This window comes from Oncorhynchus masou, chromosome 23, assembly GCF_036934945.1.
Source record: "Oncorhynchus masou masou isolate Uvic2021 chromosome 23, UVic_Omas_1.1, whole genome shotgun sequence".
NCBI classification, from domain to species: Eukaryota; Metazoa; Chordata; class Actinopteri; order Salmoniformes; family Salmonidae; genus Oncorhynchus; species Oncorhynchus masou.
In genome coordinates, this window is record NC_088234.1 from 18,725,790 (window position 1) to 18,743,833 (window position 18,044).

At 44.3% G+C, this 18,044-nt stretch overlaps 1 long non-coding RNA gene across 1 annotated transcript; it reads left to right on the plus strand.

Annotated features, from left to right (window-relative positions):
* The first annotated feature begins 4,335 nt into the window (after window positions 1-4,335).
* LOC135510501 (uncharacterized) lies at window positions 4,336-5,980 on the plus strand. Its single transcript, XR_010451127.1, has 3 exons — window positions 4,336-4,525; window positions 5,049-5,202; window positions 5,855-5,980. It is a non-coding gene; the product is annotated as an uncharacterized LOC135510501 (long non-coding RNA).
* Window positions 5,981-18,044: the final 12,064 nt, after the last annotated feature.

Genomic DNA, 18,044 nt, shown 5'->3' on the forward strand with positions numbered 1-18,044 from the left:
TTTTTCTATGTTTTGGGTTTTCTGTGTTTTCTGTGTTTGGCCTGCTATGGTTCTCAGTCAGAGGCAGCTGTCAATCATTGTCCCTGATTGAGAACCATACTTAGGTAGCCTGGTTTCACTTTTGAGTTGTGGGTGATTGTTTCCTGTGTCTGTGTTTGTACCATACGGGACTCTTTCGATTTTTGTTTGTTCATTCACATTGTTATTTTGTATTTTTGTAGTGTTCAGTTTTGTATATTAAAATGGACATTTACCAAAATGCACATTGGTCCGACATCTATTACTCATCGTCAGAAGAAGAGGACAATCGTTACAGAATCACACACCACCAAAGGACCAAGCAGCGTGGTAACGGGCAGCAGCAGCGATCTCAGGACTCCTGGACATGGGAGGAGATTCTGGACAGCAAGGGACCCTGGGCACAGGCTGGAGGAAGCGAAAGCCGAGTTGTGGTGGTATGAGGAGGCAGCACGGAAGTGCGGTTGGAAGCCCGAAAATGTATTGGGGGGGGGGGGCACGGGGAGTATAGCGAAGTCAGGTAGGAGACCTGCGCCAACTCCCCGTGTTTACCGTGGAGAGAGGGGGACCGGAAAGGCACCGTGTTATGCCGTGAGGCGCACGGTGTCCTCGGTGTGCAGGCATAGCCCGGTGTGGTACATAGCAGCGCCTCGTATCGGCCGGGCTAGAGTGGGAATAGAGCCAGGTGCCATGAAGCCGGCTCAGCGCATCTGGTCTCCAGTGCATCTCCTCGGGCCGGGGTACATGGCACCAGCCCTACGCATGGTGTCCTCGGTTCGCCAGCACAGGCCAGTGTGGGCTAATCCACCTCGCCACACTGGCCTGGCTATGGGGAGCATTCAGCCAGGTAGGGTTGGGCAGGCTCGGTGCTCGAGACCTCCAGTGCGCCTTCGTGGTCCGGTCTATCCGGTGCCTCCTCCACGCACCAGCCCTCCGGTGGCAGCCCCCCCGCTCCAGGCTGTCTCTCCGTCTCCTTGCCTGTCCAGTGCTGCCAGAGTCTTCCTCCTGCCCAGAGCTGCCAGAGCCGCCTGTCTGTCCTGAGCTGCCAGAGCCGCCCATCTGTCCTGAGCTGCCAGAGCCGCCCGTCTGTCCTGAGCTGCCAGAGCCGCTCGTCAGCCAGGAGCTGCCAGAGCCGTCCGTCAGTCAGGAGCTGCCAGAGCCGTCCGTCAGCCAGGAGCTGCCGGAATCGCCCATCACTCTGGAGCTGCCGGAGTCTCCGCCTGTCCGGTGCTGCCGGAATCTCCCGTCCATCCGGGACCCGGGGCTAGGGACCCCAGTTCGAGGTCGGCTGCGAGGGTCGCCACTCTAAAGAGGCCACGGAAGCAGGTGATAAGGCGGACAAAAACTATGGTGGAGTGGGGTCCAGAGCCGCCACTGCGGACAGATGAGATGAGAGGCTGAGGGCGACCCCAGTCGGTCACAGACGGCTCGCCACACCCGGGAGACAAACTGGGCCCGCAGTCAGAGACGATGTCCTCCGGAATCCCATACAGACGGAACACCTGCTGGAACATACCTAACGCCATGGAATTGAATGAGTGTAAGTGAGGAAGAGGAACCATTTACACTTTTGAAAAATGGTCCACTATGACAAGGATGGCGGTGTTACCAGAGGATTCAGGAAGGTCTGTGATGAAGTCAACAGGATCTGTGGGACCAGGGTCTGTGAGGGATTAGCTAAGGTTGAAGTTTACCGGAAGAGAGATGAAGAGGGCTTTTGGTTTGGGCGCGGAATGGACAGGAGAGTACATAATCCATGCCAGTGAGGACCACCAGAACTTACGGGCTAGAAGTTCGGTGGTTTGTGTAATGCCCGGATGTCCTGACTCCAAGGACATCAGTTGGAGTCTAACAGCTGCTGGTACGTCGCCTTTGTAGCCTTCACGTATACGGACAAGGTTATATGCACTTTGCAGTTCGTTTTTTTAATAGATATTGGCAGGGGCCTCTTGTTCAAGGGTCGCTGGGATCAGAGGAAGAGGGGAAACGGTTCTTGACCGTGACATCATTCAGAGAACGGTAATAAATACATGGACTGAGACCACCGTCCTTTTCTCCAACAATGAAGAAGAAGCTGGACGCAGCCGGGGAAGAAGAAGGACAAATGAAACAGTTTGAGTGCTTCATCAATGTAGTTCTCCTTTGCCTCATTTTCAAGCATAGATAGGGGGTAAACACGGCCCTTCGGTGGGGACACTCCAGGGAGTAAGTCAATAGCACAGTCCTCTGGGTGATGTGGTGGCAAAGTGAAGGCCTTGATTTTGCTGAAGAAATTCCTGTACTGGGCGTATTCAGATGGTATGGTGGGTGGCACTGCAGAGGCAGAGTCCTCAATGGACTCTGATTCCTCAAAGGCAGTCTTCAATGTCAAGCTCTTGTAAAACTACCTGCTGCTCCCGACTCTATCAAGCCCTCTACGTACTTAGTAACCCCCTTCACGGTTATCAATACTGGGATGGAGAATTGCTTCTGGGAGATATTTAGAAATAAGGACATGCCTACCAGCATGGCAGCAGAGGGACCCTTCTCATCTCTCTGTGGGGTGCGAACAAGGCAATGGCTGAGTAGATGATCTTTCCCTCCACAAAGGCAGAGCCTTTGACGTTTGATACACGGGAGAGGAGCATGGCCCAAATGCATGGGCTCTGGAAGACTTGGACGGGATGACAAAATCATGGAAAGAGAAGGTTTCGGGTTCCTGGTTGGCAGAGTTCTTCGGCGGTCAGCAATAAGGTGGTCGATGGAGATGGACACATGAATGTATTGATTTAAATCCTGAAGTTCACCTCTACAGGCCAGCTCCGCCTGAAATTCCCTGTTGAGCCCTCTTCGGTAGACAGTAAGTAAAGCAGCCTCACTTCATCCACTCCCTGCAGCCCTGGTGCGGAACTTGACGGCATACTCGGCAGCTGAATTGCGTCCTTGTTGAAGTTATATGAGGAGGTCTCCTATTGGACGACCGGAAGGAGAGTGACCGAATACCTCTTTGAAGAGGTTGTGGAAATGGTTCTCGGATCCAGGTTCTGTTGGCAGTCCATATGGCGGTGGCCCAATCCAGGGCTTTTGCCTGTGAGTAGAGACAACAAAATCCACCCTGCTCTTCTCTGTGGCGAAGTTTGTGGGGTTGTGCTCAATGTATTTGCTGCATTGCATCAGAAATCCCTGACATTTCTCAGTTGAAAAGTCATATTTTCCAGGCATGGATATGAATGAAGGAGGGCTATGGGTTAATATACCTGGCATCGGAGGAGAGGGAAAGATATATTTTATGTGTGGTATGATAGCTAGTTAGCCTTTTACAGACACCCCCCAGACAATTTCGATCTGTCCCTAATGTGAAATTAACTGGAATTAATCCATAAACACTACAGCTGACAGACTTTGAGTTCATTGTTAATTGGGGCTACAGTTGCATAGGGCACGACTACACGATGCAACCTGCATAAAGCAAGCTCAGCCCTGTGAGTTTTATTGTCCAATCACATTGCTGTCTGTGTATAGCGAAGCCCTTCTTTCAAATATAATTCATATGAACAAGTACAAGGTTGCTGCAGTTTGACAAGGCTGTCATCCTCCCCAAGGCCAGGAGTTTTTCCAACAGTTTTTTAAAAACCGTGTGACCTGATTATAAAAACTCTGGTCCCATCATAGCCCATATTAAACCTGTTTGGCAATGAGTAAATTACAAGTCTTGTGAGCAAAAACTTGAACAATGTGAACATTCTGTGCAACTTTCGCCATGTGTTTACTGTGAACATAGCACTGTATCCCACTTTAAAGTTCAAGTTGTGTGGCCAAGTATAGGCTACCGTGGCTTTTTGAGGATAGTATCAGAGAGGCCTACCAACAAAAACAATGGAGCAAATGCATCCATTAACATTTTCACATGCCATGGAAATTAGCCTGAATGAATAACTAAACTTGACCCTTTGGGTTGTTTCAGTTCTAACTATGTAACCACACAGAATTAACCCGCTAACCACTCAGAGTTAATGAATAAAAAATAGATAATATGGCAAATTCAGCTTGTGGAAATAGCTATAGGTTTCTATGGTGTTCAATGTAGGCCAAATGTTAGTTATTAATTGAACAATCAAAAAGTAAAAACATGTCAAAACAAGCTCCACTGCACCAGTAATGCTTTTTCAACAATGTGTTTTCTGTCTTCTCATCTGCCATGTTATAGGAATGACCAAGAACAAGTTAGAAACACACATAGTTAGGCATATAGCCTAGAGCTGAATAAAAATAAGAAAGTGAAAGCATCTAGCTTTTACAAAACACACCCATAGGCTACATTTGGTAGGACAATATATAACGCTACCACAGCCTCATACACTTCAGAAACTCGTAGGCATATTCAGCACAATGCTCTACCAGGTCATAGTGATAGGTATTAAAAAGGACAGAACAGCATACAATGTAGGTAATACAGAAGAAGAGATGAAGAGTATGACTGTAAAACAACTGAAGAAGATAATTGCTGATAAATACCCGACAACCAAAGGTATGGAGGTAGAATATAAACATACTTTTGTATACTATGTTTGGTTACTTGTAAACTAGGCCTAATGCATAGTAGCAGATTAGCAATCACTATTCACCACTTAATTTGTCTGACCGCAAAATATTTTTGGGAAGATATTTTCAGGATGTTAGGCTTGTTTACTTTAACTTTGCAACACAACAATTGCATCTGTCTAGCTCCAGTATAGACATGAACAAGACTTCCAGGTAGTCAACTGAAGAACGACTAATAAAATGGACAAATTGCCTACAGTGTAGCCTACATATACTGATAACATCGTCACAGTTGGGAAAGTCCTCTGACAAAAATGTAGTGTAGTAGGCAAGTAGGCAAGACATTTCACTCAGATGTATACATGTCATAGAAAATAACAGAACATATCAATTAAATTGAATGCACCACGAAGAAGAAAAGTACAAGAATAATCTAATGAGAAGATAATTTGCCACCAATATCCTGATTTGTGACAATAAACATTATACCCTGAACTGGCTTTTTTTAGCGGTGGAAATGCGGCTGATCTTCACCAACAAACAGCTGGAAGACTCATACGAGCTCGGCCACTATGGGATACAGAATCAGTCTATCATTATGCAAGTGCTGATCTTGCCTGGGGGACATGACTGGCTGATCATGACATCCAAATGAAGTGTAGCGTAAGTTGAATCTGAAAGGATGGTCAGAATGTCTCTTACATAAACTTTGGTTCAGTAGTAGCCTAGAATTGCCCATAATTGCGTACGGTTACAGCACACAATAATGCTATTATTCCAGATAGTCATATTAATATAATATTCGATTAAAACGTTGATATGCGTTGCAAGAACGATTTCCCCTAATAATACTATTTGCATGGACACATCTGAAATTGCACTGATAAATGCCGAAAATCGCCATTCTAAGCAAACCTTCTACCACAGCACCATGTTAATTTTGGGAAGCGTTCGTAGGCCTATGTGAAAACGACTTCTAAAATGCATACATTCAGTTGATCCGAACTCACTTCACTCGTGCTAAAGAGGGAGGCTCGCTCAGCATGCGCAGAACAAATGCACCGATTAAAATACAGATTAAAATATATATCCAGGTGTTGTAAGATCTGGTCAAGTCTAAACAGCGGAGAGCGATTTACTTATCCTTTTAACCAATGAGTCACAGTATAATAACGTAATTCCACCAGGATTCCTAATATACCAATTGGCATAGCAGATCAATAGCCACCTTGCTCTCTTTCTCACCAATGGGCATAAAACATGTGATGTATTTAAATGAATGCTTACCCTTTGTTTCTCACTTGCTGTTTTGCAGCAAAAGGATAGTGCCACCATGCGCCGTCAATTTCCCCACCGCCACCAGCTGAAGGTCCCGTCATCAGAACCATCATCCATTCCGGGATGTTTCAATATTTTAATAAAACTTTCACCTTTACATTCACTCTGTTGTTCTGTCAATTAAGCCTCTCCCCAGTTGAAGTACTAGGCCTACTGTTCCTCACCATTCTGCTGTGTTCTCTTGTCATATTCAGAACTTTAAAGTACATTTTATCTTTGTATAATACGATTATATTTATAATAGGAATTAAGGAGTAACATAAAAACATAATGATATCCCACACCAACATTACACAACTATACAGAAAATTCTCAGATTTCTGAAGTAAGAAAATTAAATCAATGATGGGCGAATAATCATGTTAACTGATAACTACAAAAGCAGCGCATAGATGTATTATTGGTAATGAATGTGTAGGGGACATCTGAGAATGCTACAGAATTTGTGGTGCAACAGAATTTCAGCATACCCAAAATCCAGAGATAGTGAGTTCGGCATGTGATAGTGATTCAGGCATGTGTGTTACCATCATTGGAGTTACTACTCCCAGTAGTGGCATAATGTTATTATAATGGAAAACATTATCTCATTAAGCTGCCATATTAGTTGATTTAGAATGGGAGGATGTTCCAAAATACATTTAAATTATGTAATTGTTTTACCAAAATGCCATGCCCAAACGCCAACACAATTCAAGAATTACCCATTTTGAACGGTCAACATTGATTTGATTTCAGCTTAATTGCGTGACAAATCTTTTTTAAATGAGGTGGGAGATATGCTTGGCATAGCAGATCAATAATCTCCTTGCTCTCATTCTCACCAATGGGCATAAAACATGTGATGTATTTACATGAACGCTTATCATTTGTCTCTCACTTGCTGTTTTGCAGCAAAAGGGTAATGCCATCACCCCCCCCCACACACAATTTAATTAATTCCCTTGCATTTCATTTTCACATGTGAAATAATTGTTTTCACATGTTGAGCTGAAATGTTCACATGTGAAAACAAAAGAGACACATGCGAGGTCAGTTGTTCACATGTGGGAAAGACTTTCAAATTACTTCCAAAAACATTGTGAAAACGTCTAAGGGGGGTGAATACTTATGCAAGGCACTGTATTCCAAGAGATCATGTATTCACATGTGCAGTTTCATGTTCTCAAGTGTTGTTTTGACATGTTTTCATGTTATCACCAGTGTTGTTAAGTACATAAGTTGTACCTTTCTTTAGTATTTATATTTTTGCCAACTTTTACTTCACTACATTCCTAAAGAAAATAATGTACTTTTTAACTCCATACATTTTTCCCTGACACCCAAAAGTACTAGTTACTTTTTGACAGGGAAATGGTCCAATTCAAACACTTATCAAGATAACATCCCTGGTCATCACTACTGCCTCTGATCTGGCAGACTCACTAAACTGAAATGCTTTGTTTGTAAATTAGTGTCTTTGTATTGGAGTGTGCCCCTATAAGGAATGTGAAATTAATAGTTTAACTTTTTTAGCAATTCCATTTACTTTTGATACTTGAGTAAATTTAAAAGCAAATACTTTTAGACTTTTACGCAAGTAGTATTTTACTGGTTGACTTTCACTTGAGTCGTTTTCTGTTAAGGTATCTTTACTTTAACTCAATTATGGCACTTGAGTACTTTTTCCACCACTGGTTATCACATTAACTTCACATAAGATCATGTGAAATTCATGTGGTTTTTCCTTAAGGGTGTGAAGGATGAAGTGGTAAGTCAGACATCACTGTGCCCACATGCTTTTGAAGTCGGACCAATTCTTCAACAAATAAAATTTGATATATTAAATGTTGCTAATAATGCACTTAGTTAGCTTGCTTAACATTGACAATATGGTCACACTAGCTACACTGTCCACATTGATAAGTTTGTAATTGTCGAAAACTGATTTGTTGTCATCTGTTGATTAAAAATGTGAAAGGTCAGTGGTGAGACGTCACAACTTGGCAACTCAGGCAACAACATTTTTCCCACTTGTAATTGAGACTTGGGAAATTAAACATTTCCCAGTCAGAACTCTGAACTGAAGATGTTCCCCAAAATGGATTTCTTAAATACCAAATGATCTTGGTTCTTCCACCATGTTTCCCACATGTTCAGGCAACACTTTGAGATAATATCTGACTAAGTGCAGTAGAGTACTAAGGGGTAACTAGCTCCACTTAAAAACCATGTCTAATTGCTGACACAAAAAAGCAACGTTTGGGGAAAAATGAGACAGAGAGATTGAAAAAGAGCTTGTTAAACAGCCACCACTAGCACAGAGAGGTGGCTGCCTACCTATAGTCTTGATATCATTGGCCACTTTAATAAATGGAACACTAGTCACTTTGATAATGACACGTTAAGAATGTTTACATATCTCGCATTACTCATCTTGTCACACCCTGATCTGTTTCACCTGTCCTCGTTATTGTCGCCACCCCCTCCAGGTGTCGCTTGTTTTCACCACTGTATTTATCCCTGTGTTTCCTGTCTTTATGTGCCAGTTCGTCTTGTATGTTTCCAAGTCAACCAGCGGTTTCCCCGTTCTCCTGCTTTTTACATTTTCCTTTTTCTAGTCCTCCCCGAATTTGACCCTGGCCTGTTTCTGGACTTTTTACCCGCCTGCCTGATCATTCTGTCTGCCTTGACCACGAGCCTGACTGCCACTCTGTACCCGCCTGCCTGACCATTCTGCCTGCCTTGACCACGAGCCTGTCTGCCACTCTGTACCCGCCTGCCTGATCATTCTGCCTGCCTTGACCACGAGCCTGTCTGCCACTCTGTACCCGCCTGCCTGACCATTCTGCCTGCGTTGACCACGAGCCTGTCTGCCACTCTGTACCCGCCTGCCTGACCATTCTGCCTGTGTTGACTACGAGCCTGTCTGCCACTCTGTACCCGCCTGCCTGACCATTCTGCCTGTGTTGACCACGAGCCTGTCTGCCACTCTGTACCCGCCTGCCTGATCCTTCTGCCTGCGTTGATCACGAGCCTGACTGCCACTCTGTACCCGCCTGCCTGACCATTCTGCCTGCGTTGACCACAAGCCTGTCTGCCACTCTGTACCCGCCTGCCTGACCATTCTGACTGCCTTGACCACGAGCCTGACTGCCACTCTGTACCTCCTGGACTCTGTACCCGCCTGCCTGATCATTCTGCCTGCCTTGACCACGAGCCTGACTGCCACTTTGTACCCGCCTGCCTGATCATTCTGCCTGCCTTGACCACGAGCCTGTCTGCCACTCTGTACCCGCCTGCCTGACCATTCTGCCTGCGTTTACCACGAGCCTGTCTGCCACTCTGTACCCGCCTGCCTGACCATTCTGCCTGCGTTGACCACGAGCCTGTCTGCCACTCTGTACCCACCTGCCTGATCATTCTGCCTGCGTTGACCACGAGCCTGTCTGCCACTCTGTACCTCCTGGACTCTGTACCCTCCTGCCTGATCATTCTGCCTGCCTTGACCACGAGCCTGTCTGCCACTCTGTACCTCCTGGACTCTGATCTGGTTTGGACCTTTTTGCCTGTCCACAACCATTCTCTTGCCTACCCCTTTGGATTAATAAACATTGTAAGACTCCAACCATCTGCCTCCTGTGTCTGCATCTGGGTCTCGCCTTGTGCCTTGATACATCTCATATGTATATACTGTATCCTTCACTCTCTATTCTTTAGTATCTATTGCATCTATTGCTCATCCATAATCATATATTCTTATCCCATTCCTTTACTAGATTGTGTATATTAGGTTTTGTTGTGGAATTTGTTAGATATTAGGTTTTGTTGTGGAATTGTTAGATATTACCTGTTAGATACTGCTGCACTGTCGGATCTAGAAGCATAAGCATTTCCCTACACTCACAATAACATCTGCTAACCATGTGTATGTGACCAATTAAACTTCATTTGATTTGAATTCAACTTTTTTTTAATGTAAAAAAATTCGATCATCTTTCCACAAAATCTTTTGTTGAAATATCTCCAAAAGTTGTGATGACACAGAGGACATTTTCTGTTGAGCAACAGCAGTGGCAGCCAGGGAAAGTTTTGGGGAAATAATTCGGTCACATTTGTGGTCTTAATACGAAGTTACGGGGGGCAGTTAACTCAGGATGCTAGTTGCCCTATTTCTATTACTACTGTGGAAGAAGTTTAGTATGAATATTGATTAATTGACCCCTTGAGGCGTGAAATGTGGTTTGACACATGTATATTGCATAATATGGATTGTTGTCAACAAATTAAATCGGATTCTTCTTTTAATAAAAAATGTACGTGACCTATTCTTAGTCCAATATAGTTATCACTGACATTTCAAGCACATTTTTACAAATGTCTTGCTTTTTAGCCTTTTGACATTTTTATTCATGATTAATTTGACAAAGTTTATTATCAAGCATCCACTAATAACCCAATGAAATTAGATACTAACATGCCTACCTAGGCAAAGATCATTACACTACAGTATTAATTTCATCATCAAAAATAGTGACTAAAATAATAGTCAAACACCTATTCTTCATTGGCAATTGACCAGACTATAACTAGCTATATAGACAGAAAGAAACTGTAAGAAAAACATGGTTTCAGTTGACTAAGACAAGAGGAGACAAAATTATCTCTGACTAAAATCTGACTACTACGTGGACTGGACAATAGTTTTTTGGGGAAATTGAGAGCTTTTCAGTTCTGCTCAGCAGCCTGAAGGATGTGTCCGGTAAACACAGCCTACATCAGCTGGTGAGCTGCAGGGACACAAGCGACTGGAGTGGGCAAACAGGAAGACAAGCTTTGCTCTGGCTCAGCCTCCAATTATAGCCTACACGTTGTGCAGGCAACTCTCTTGCTACACCACCAGCCTTTTAGTTAGCAACCCTTGGCCTGGTTGAGAAACACAAGATGCTGTGTGATGCACCAAGTCTGGAACCAACAGGACTCTGAACAGCTTCTACCCACAAGCCATGAGACTGCTTAAATAGTTAAATAGTTAAGCAATAGCTACCCAGGTTATCTACATTGACCCTTTATGCACTCATCACGTAAGCTGCTGTTACTTTTCATAATCCATCCAGTTGTTATCACTTTATCCCAACCTATATGTACATATCTACCTGAATTACCTCGTACACCTGCACATCTATTATTTAAATGTCCCCTCTGCATTTTTGGGAAGGGCAGTAGTAAGCATTTCACTGTTTGTCTACACCTGTTTACAAAGCATGTGACAAATCAAATTTGACTGATTTTATTTCAAAATAAAAACAATAGCAGCATTATGTTTAATAGTACAACAAAAGTCTAGCAATGTTTTTTTCTCCCTTGAGCAGGTTATAGAGAATATGTCTATCTTTGAATGTTATCTCCCTCAACTCTCCCACTTTTGCCAAATCAAACGGCTTGATTCTACCATTCAAACGTCATGACCCAAAATACCAGTCCTACGTTATTTCTTTCTTTCTGCATTGGGAGGCTGCATTTTACATCCATAAAGCATATCGCGGGCAGTTCTAAAATCAGGCTATTTGAGTAACGGACCATTAACCATTTGTTTAGGCTACAACTTGTTCCATCACGTTAACTCATTGGCTAGCTATAGCTAATAACCTGGGTCGCGTTCAGCAGGACAGAACACTTTGGAAAGTTCAGATATAAATATGCCATGTTAAACAAACATGCCTCTCTGACACGTGGAATAAGAAATAACGTTATATTCATAGAATTTCAAACTGAAGAACGTTTTTCAACTGAATGTGGCTCTGGTAAAACTACTAGTAGCCTGTATGCAAACATTTGGTGCCACAGTAAACAAACATGCCTCTCTGACATGTGGAATAAGAAATAACGTTATATTCATAGAATTTCACGAACGAAGTCCCTGCCACTGAAAAACATCCCCACAGCATGATGCTCTCACCACCATGCTTCACCATAGGGATGGTGCCAGGTTTCCTCGAGACATGATGTTTAGCATTCAGGCAAAATAGTTTAATCTTGGTTTCATCAGACCAGAGAATCTTGTTCCTCATGGTCTGAGAGTCCTTTAGGTGCCTTTTGGCAAACTCTAAGCGGGCTGTCATGTGCAGTTTTACTGAGGAGTGGCTTCCGTCTGGCCACTACCATAAAGCCCTGATTGGTGGAGTGCTGCAGAGATGTTTGTCAATTCAGAAGGTTCTCCCACCTCCACAGAGGAACTATGGAGCTCTGTCAGAGTGACCATCGGGTTCTTGATCACCTCCCTGACCAAGGCCCTTCTCCCCTGATTGCTCAGTTTGACCAGTCGGCCAGCTGTAGGAAGAGTCTTGGTGGTTCCAAACTTCTTCCATTTAAGAATAACGGAGGTCTTCTTGGGGACCTTCAATGCTGAAGACATTTTTTTGGTACCCTTCCACAGATCTGTGCTTCAACACAATCCTGTCTCTGAGCTCTAAGGACATGCTGTCAGGATTTGGCCAGGGTTGTTCCGGGTTTTGGTCACTAGATGCCCCCATTGTGCTTTTTGACCTTATGTTTTTTCCCTTGTTCCCCATTATTATTTGCACCTGTGCCTCGTTTCCCCTGATTGTATTTAAACCCTTAGTTTCCCTCAGTTCTGTGCTCTGTGTTTGTATGTTAGCACCCAGCCCCAGTGTTCTGTGTATTCTTGTCGATTCCGGTGGATGCTCTTGTGGAATTCTGTTTTTGTTTTTGAGTATCTCTTGAGGCTTTTTTGTGCTATTCCTACCACCTTTTGGATTTGCCATTTTTGTATTGAAGGACTTCTCCTTTTTACTTTATTAAATACACCGTCTTAAGTACTGCTGTGTCTGCCTCATCTTCTGGGTTCTGCTGACTATTCGTGGCTCAGTTGGTTAAGTGACTGTTTCTCACTCCGGAGACCCAGGTTCGTAACCGGGTCCTGACACATGCAAAGAAAGACCTCATGGCTTGGTTTTTTTCTGACATGCACTGTCAACTGTGGGACCTTATATAGGCAGTTTTGTGCTGTTCCAAATCATGTCCAATTAATTGAATTTACCACAGGTGGACTCCAACCAAGTTGTAGAAACATGGATGATCAATAGATACATTTGTAAAATGTTGATACATTTGTAAAATATTCTAAAAAACGTTTGCTTTGTCATTATGGGGTATTGTGTGTAGATTGATGAGGAAAACCTTTAATTGTGGAATTAATTAGAAATTTACAAAGCCAGATAAATCTTATAAACTCAGAAAAAAAGAAACATCATTTTTTCAGGACTCTGTCTTTCAAAGATAATTAATAAAAATCCAAATAACTTCACAGATCTTTCATTGTAAAGGGTTTAAACACTTTTTCTCATGCTTGTTCAATGAACCATAAACAATTAATGACCATGCACCTGTGAAACAGTTGTTAAGACACTAACAGCTTACAGACGGTAGGCAATTAAGGTCACAGTTATGAAAACTTAGGACACTAAAGAGGCCTTTCTACTGACTCTGAAAAACACCAAAAGAAAGATGCCCAGGGTCCCTGCTCATCTGTGTGTACGTGCCTTAGGCATGCTGCAAGGAGGCATGAGGACTGCAGATGTGGCCAGGGCAATAAATTGCAATGTCCATACTGTGAGACACCTAAGACAGTGCTACAGGGAGACAGGATGGACAGCTGATCGTCCTCGCAGTGGCAGACCACGTGTAATAACACCTGCACAGGATCGGTACAGCAGAACATCACACCTGCAGGACAGGTACAGGATGGTAACAACTGCCCAAGTTACACCAGGAACGCACAATCCCTCCATCAGTGCCTAGACTGTCTGCAATAGGCTGAGAAAGGCTGGACTGAGGGCTTGTAGGCCTGTTGTAAGGCAGGTCCTCACCAGACATCACCGGCAACAACGTCACCTATGGGCACAAACCCACCGTCGCTGGACCAGACAGAACTGGCAAAATGTCCTCTTCACTGACGAGTCGTGGTTTTGTCTCACCAAGGGTGATGGTTGGATTTGCGTTTAACGTGGAAGGAATGAGAGTTGAGGCCTGTACTCTGGAGCGGGATCAATTTGGAGGTGGAGGGTCCGTTATGGTCTGGGGCGGTGTGTCACAGCATCATCGGACTGAGTTTGTTGTCATTGCAGGCAATCTCAATGCTGTGCGTTACTGTCAAGCATAGGTGTATAGGCGGCAGGGAAGTCAGGCGCAGGAGAGTCAAACGGAGTGTAAAATTGAGTCTTTTAAATAAAGTCCACGTAACATGCTTACACTAAAAGGTACATACATAAACAAACATGGGTATGAGGACCCGACGCGCACCTATACAACATAAAACTACACTGCCAATAAAATACATGAGGGGAAACAGAGGGTAAAATACACAACAGGTAATGAATGGAATTGAAAGGTGTGTGGGAAGACAAGACAAAAACAATGGAAAATGAAAAATGGATCAATGATGGCTAGAAGACCGGTGATGTCGAACGCCGAGCACCGCCCGAACAAGGAGAGGCAACGACTTCGGCAGAAGTCGTGACAGTTACAGGGAAGACATCCTCCTCCCTCATGTGGTTACCCTTCCTGTAGGCTCATCTTGACATGACCCTACAGCATGACAATGCCACCAGCCATACTGCTCATGCTGTGCGTGATTTCCTGCAAGACAGGAATGTCAGTGTTCTGCCATGGCTAGCAAAGAGCCCGGATCTTAATCCCATTGAGCACGCCTGAGACCTGTAGGATTGGAGGGTGAGGGCTATTCCCCCCAGAAATGTCTGGGAACTTTCAGGTGCCTTGGTGGAAGAATGGGGTAACATCTCACAGCAAGAACTGGCAAATCTGGTGCAGTCCATGAGGAGGAGAAGCACTGCAGAACTTAATGCAGCTGGTGGCCACACCAGATACTGACTGTTACTTTTGATTTTGACCCACCCCCTTTTGTTCAGGGACACAATATTACATTTCTGTTTGTCACATGTCTGTGGAATTTGTTCAGTTTATGTCTGAGTTGTTGAATCTTGTTATATTCATACAAATATTTACACATGTTAATAGGTTTGCTGCAAATAAACGCAGATGACAGTGAGAGGACGTTTATTTTCTTGCTGAGTTTATAATATAATATTATTCTTAAACACAGTACCAGTCAAAAGTTTGGACACACCTACTTATTCAAGGGTTTTTCTTTATTTTTACTATTTTCTACATTGTAGGATATTAGTGAAGACAACAAAACAATGAAATAACACATATGGAATAATGTAGTTACCAAAAAAGTGTTAAACAAATCACAAAATATTTTATATTTCAGATTCTTCAAAGTAGCCACCCTTTGCCTTGATGACAGCTTTGTACACTCTTGGCATTCTCTCAACCAGCTGTGGTCCAACTATTCCCAAACATCTCAATTGGGTTGAGGTCGAGTGATTGTGGAGGCCATGTCATCTGACGCAGCAGTTCATCACTGTCATTGGTCAAATAGTCTCTCACAGCCTGGAGGTGCATTTTGGGTCATTGTCCTGTTGTATCGTTGCAGAATGCTGTGGTAGCCCTTATGGTTAAGTGTGCCGTGAAATGTAAATAAATCACAGACCGTGTCACCAGCAAAGCACCCCCACACCACCTCATCCATGCTTCACGGTGGGAACCACACATTCAGAGATGATCCGTTCACCTCTGTCTCACAAAGACACGGAGGTTGGAACCAAAAATCTCAAATTTGGACTCATTAAACCAAAGGACAGATTTCCACCGGCCTAATGTCCATTGCACATGTTTCTTGGCACAAGCAATTCTCCTTCTGGTGTCCTTTAGTAGTGGTTTCTTTGCAGCAATTCGACCATGAAAGCCTGATTCAGCCTGTCTCCTCTGAACAGTTGATGCTGAGATGTGTCTGCTACTTGAACTCCGTGAAGCACATATTTGAGCTGAAATTTGAGGTGCACGTAACTCTAATGAACGCATCCTCTGCAGCAGAGGTAACCATCGGTCTTCCATTCCTGAGGCAGTCCTCGTGAGAGCCAGTTTCATCATAGTGCTTGGTAGATTGAAGTCTCAATGTATTGCTCGCCTGAGGTAGAGTGCCTTGCAGACCACACTATCTACCAAGAGAGTTCTCATCTCTATTATTCGTAGCCATCTATTTACCACCACAAACTGATGCTGGTACTAAGACCTCACTCAACCAGCTGTATAAGGCCATAAGCAAACAAGAAAATGCTCATCCAGAATGGCACTCCTAGTGGCCGTGGACTTTAATGCAGGCAAACTAAAATCAGTTTTACCTTATTTCCACCAGCATGTCACATGTGCAACCACAGGGAAAAAAACTCTAGACCACCTTTACTCCACACACAGAGATGCATACAAAGAGCTCCCCTCACCCTCCATTTGGCAAATCTGGCCATAATTATATCCTCCTGATACCTGCCTACAAGCAACAACTAAAGCAGGAAGTGCCAGTGACTTGCTCTATACGAAAGTGGTCACATAACACGGATGCTACGCTACAGGACTGTTTTGCTAGCACAGACTGGAATATGTTCCTGGATTAATTCAATAGTATTGAGGAGTATACCACCTCAGGCATCGGCTTCATCAATGTCGTCCCCATAGCCATGGATTACAGATAGCATCCGCATCAAGCTGCCGCTTTCAAGGAGCGGGAAACTAATCCGGACGCTTATAAGAAATCCCGCTATGCCCTCAGACGAACCATCAAACAAGCAAAGTGTCGATACAGGATTAAGATTGAATCCTATTACACCAACTCTGACGCTCGTCGGATGTGGCAGGGCTTGAAAATGATTACAGACTGCAACGGGAAACCCAACCGCAAGCTGCCCATTGACGCGAGCCTACCAGACCAGCTAAATGCCTTTTATGCTCGCTTTGAGGTAAACAACACTGAAGCATGCATGAGAGCACAAGCTGTTCCAGGCAACGGTGTTATAACGCTCTCTGTATCCAGGGAGAGCTGGATACCTTTAAACAGGTCAACATTCACAAAGCCGCAGGGCTAGATTAATTACCAGGACTTGTACTCAAAGCATGCGTGGACCAACTGGCAGGTGTTTTCACTGACATTTTCAACCTCTCTCTGACAGAGTCTGTAATACCTACATGTTTCAAGCAGACCACCATAGTCCCTGTGCCCAAGGAAGTGAAGGTAACCTGCCTAAATGATTACCGCCCTGTAGCACTCACCTCGGTGGCAGTGCTTTGAAAGGCTGGTCACGGCTCACATCAACAGCATCCTCCCGGATTCCATAGACCCACTCCAATTCGCATACCGCCACAACAGATCAACAGATGACGCAATCTCAATCGCACTCCGCACTGCCCTTTCCCACCTCGGCAAAAGGAACACCTATGTGAGAATGCTGTTCATTGACTGAAGCTCAGCGTTCAACACCATAGTGCCCTCAAAGCTCATCACTAGGCTAAGGACCCTGGTACTAAACACCTCTCTCTGCAACTGGATCGTGGACTTCCTGACGGGCCGCCATGGTGTGAGAGTAGGCAACAACACATCTGCCATGCTGATCCTCCCCACTCGGGCCCCTCAGGGGTGTGTGCTTAGTCCCCTCCTGTACTCCCTGTTCACCCACGACTGCATGGCCAAATACAACTCCAACACCATCATTAAGTTTGCTGAATACACAACAGTGGTAGGCCTGATCACCGACAACGATGAGACAGCCTATAGGGAGGAGGTCAGAGATCTGGCAGTGTGGTGCCAGGATAACAACCTATTCCCTCTACGTGATCAAGATAAAGGAGATGATTGTGGACTACAGGAGGAGGACCGAACAGGCTATCATTAACATCGACAGGGCTGTAGTGGAGCGGGTCGAGAGTTTCAAATTCCTTGTTGTCCACATCACCAACGAACTATTATGGTCCAAACATGTCTTCACTATTTTTCTACAATGTCAAAAATAGTGGGTGAAAAAAACAGCCTTTTTTTTAACCCCCAATTTTGTGGTATCCAATGGTTATAGTTACTGTCTTGTCTCATCGCTGCAACTCCCGTACGGACTCGGGAGAGGCAAAGGTCGAGAGCCATGCGTCCTCCAAAACACAACCCAAACAAGCCGCACTGCTTCTTGACACAATGCACATCCAACTCAGCCGCACCAATGTGTCAGAGGAAACACCGTACACCTAGCGACCTGGTCAGCGTG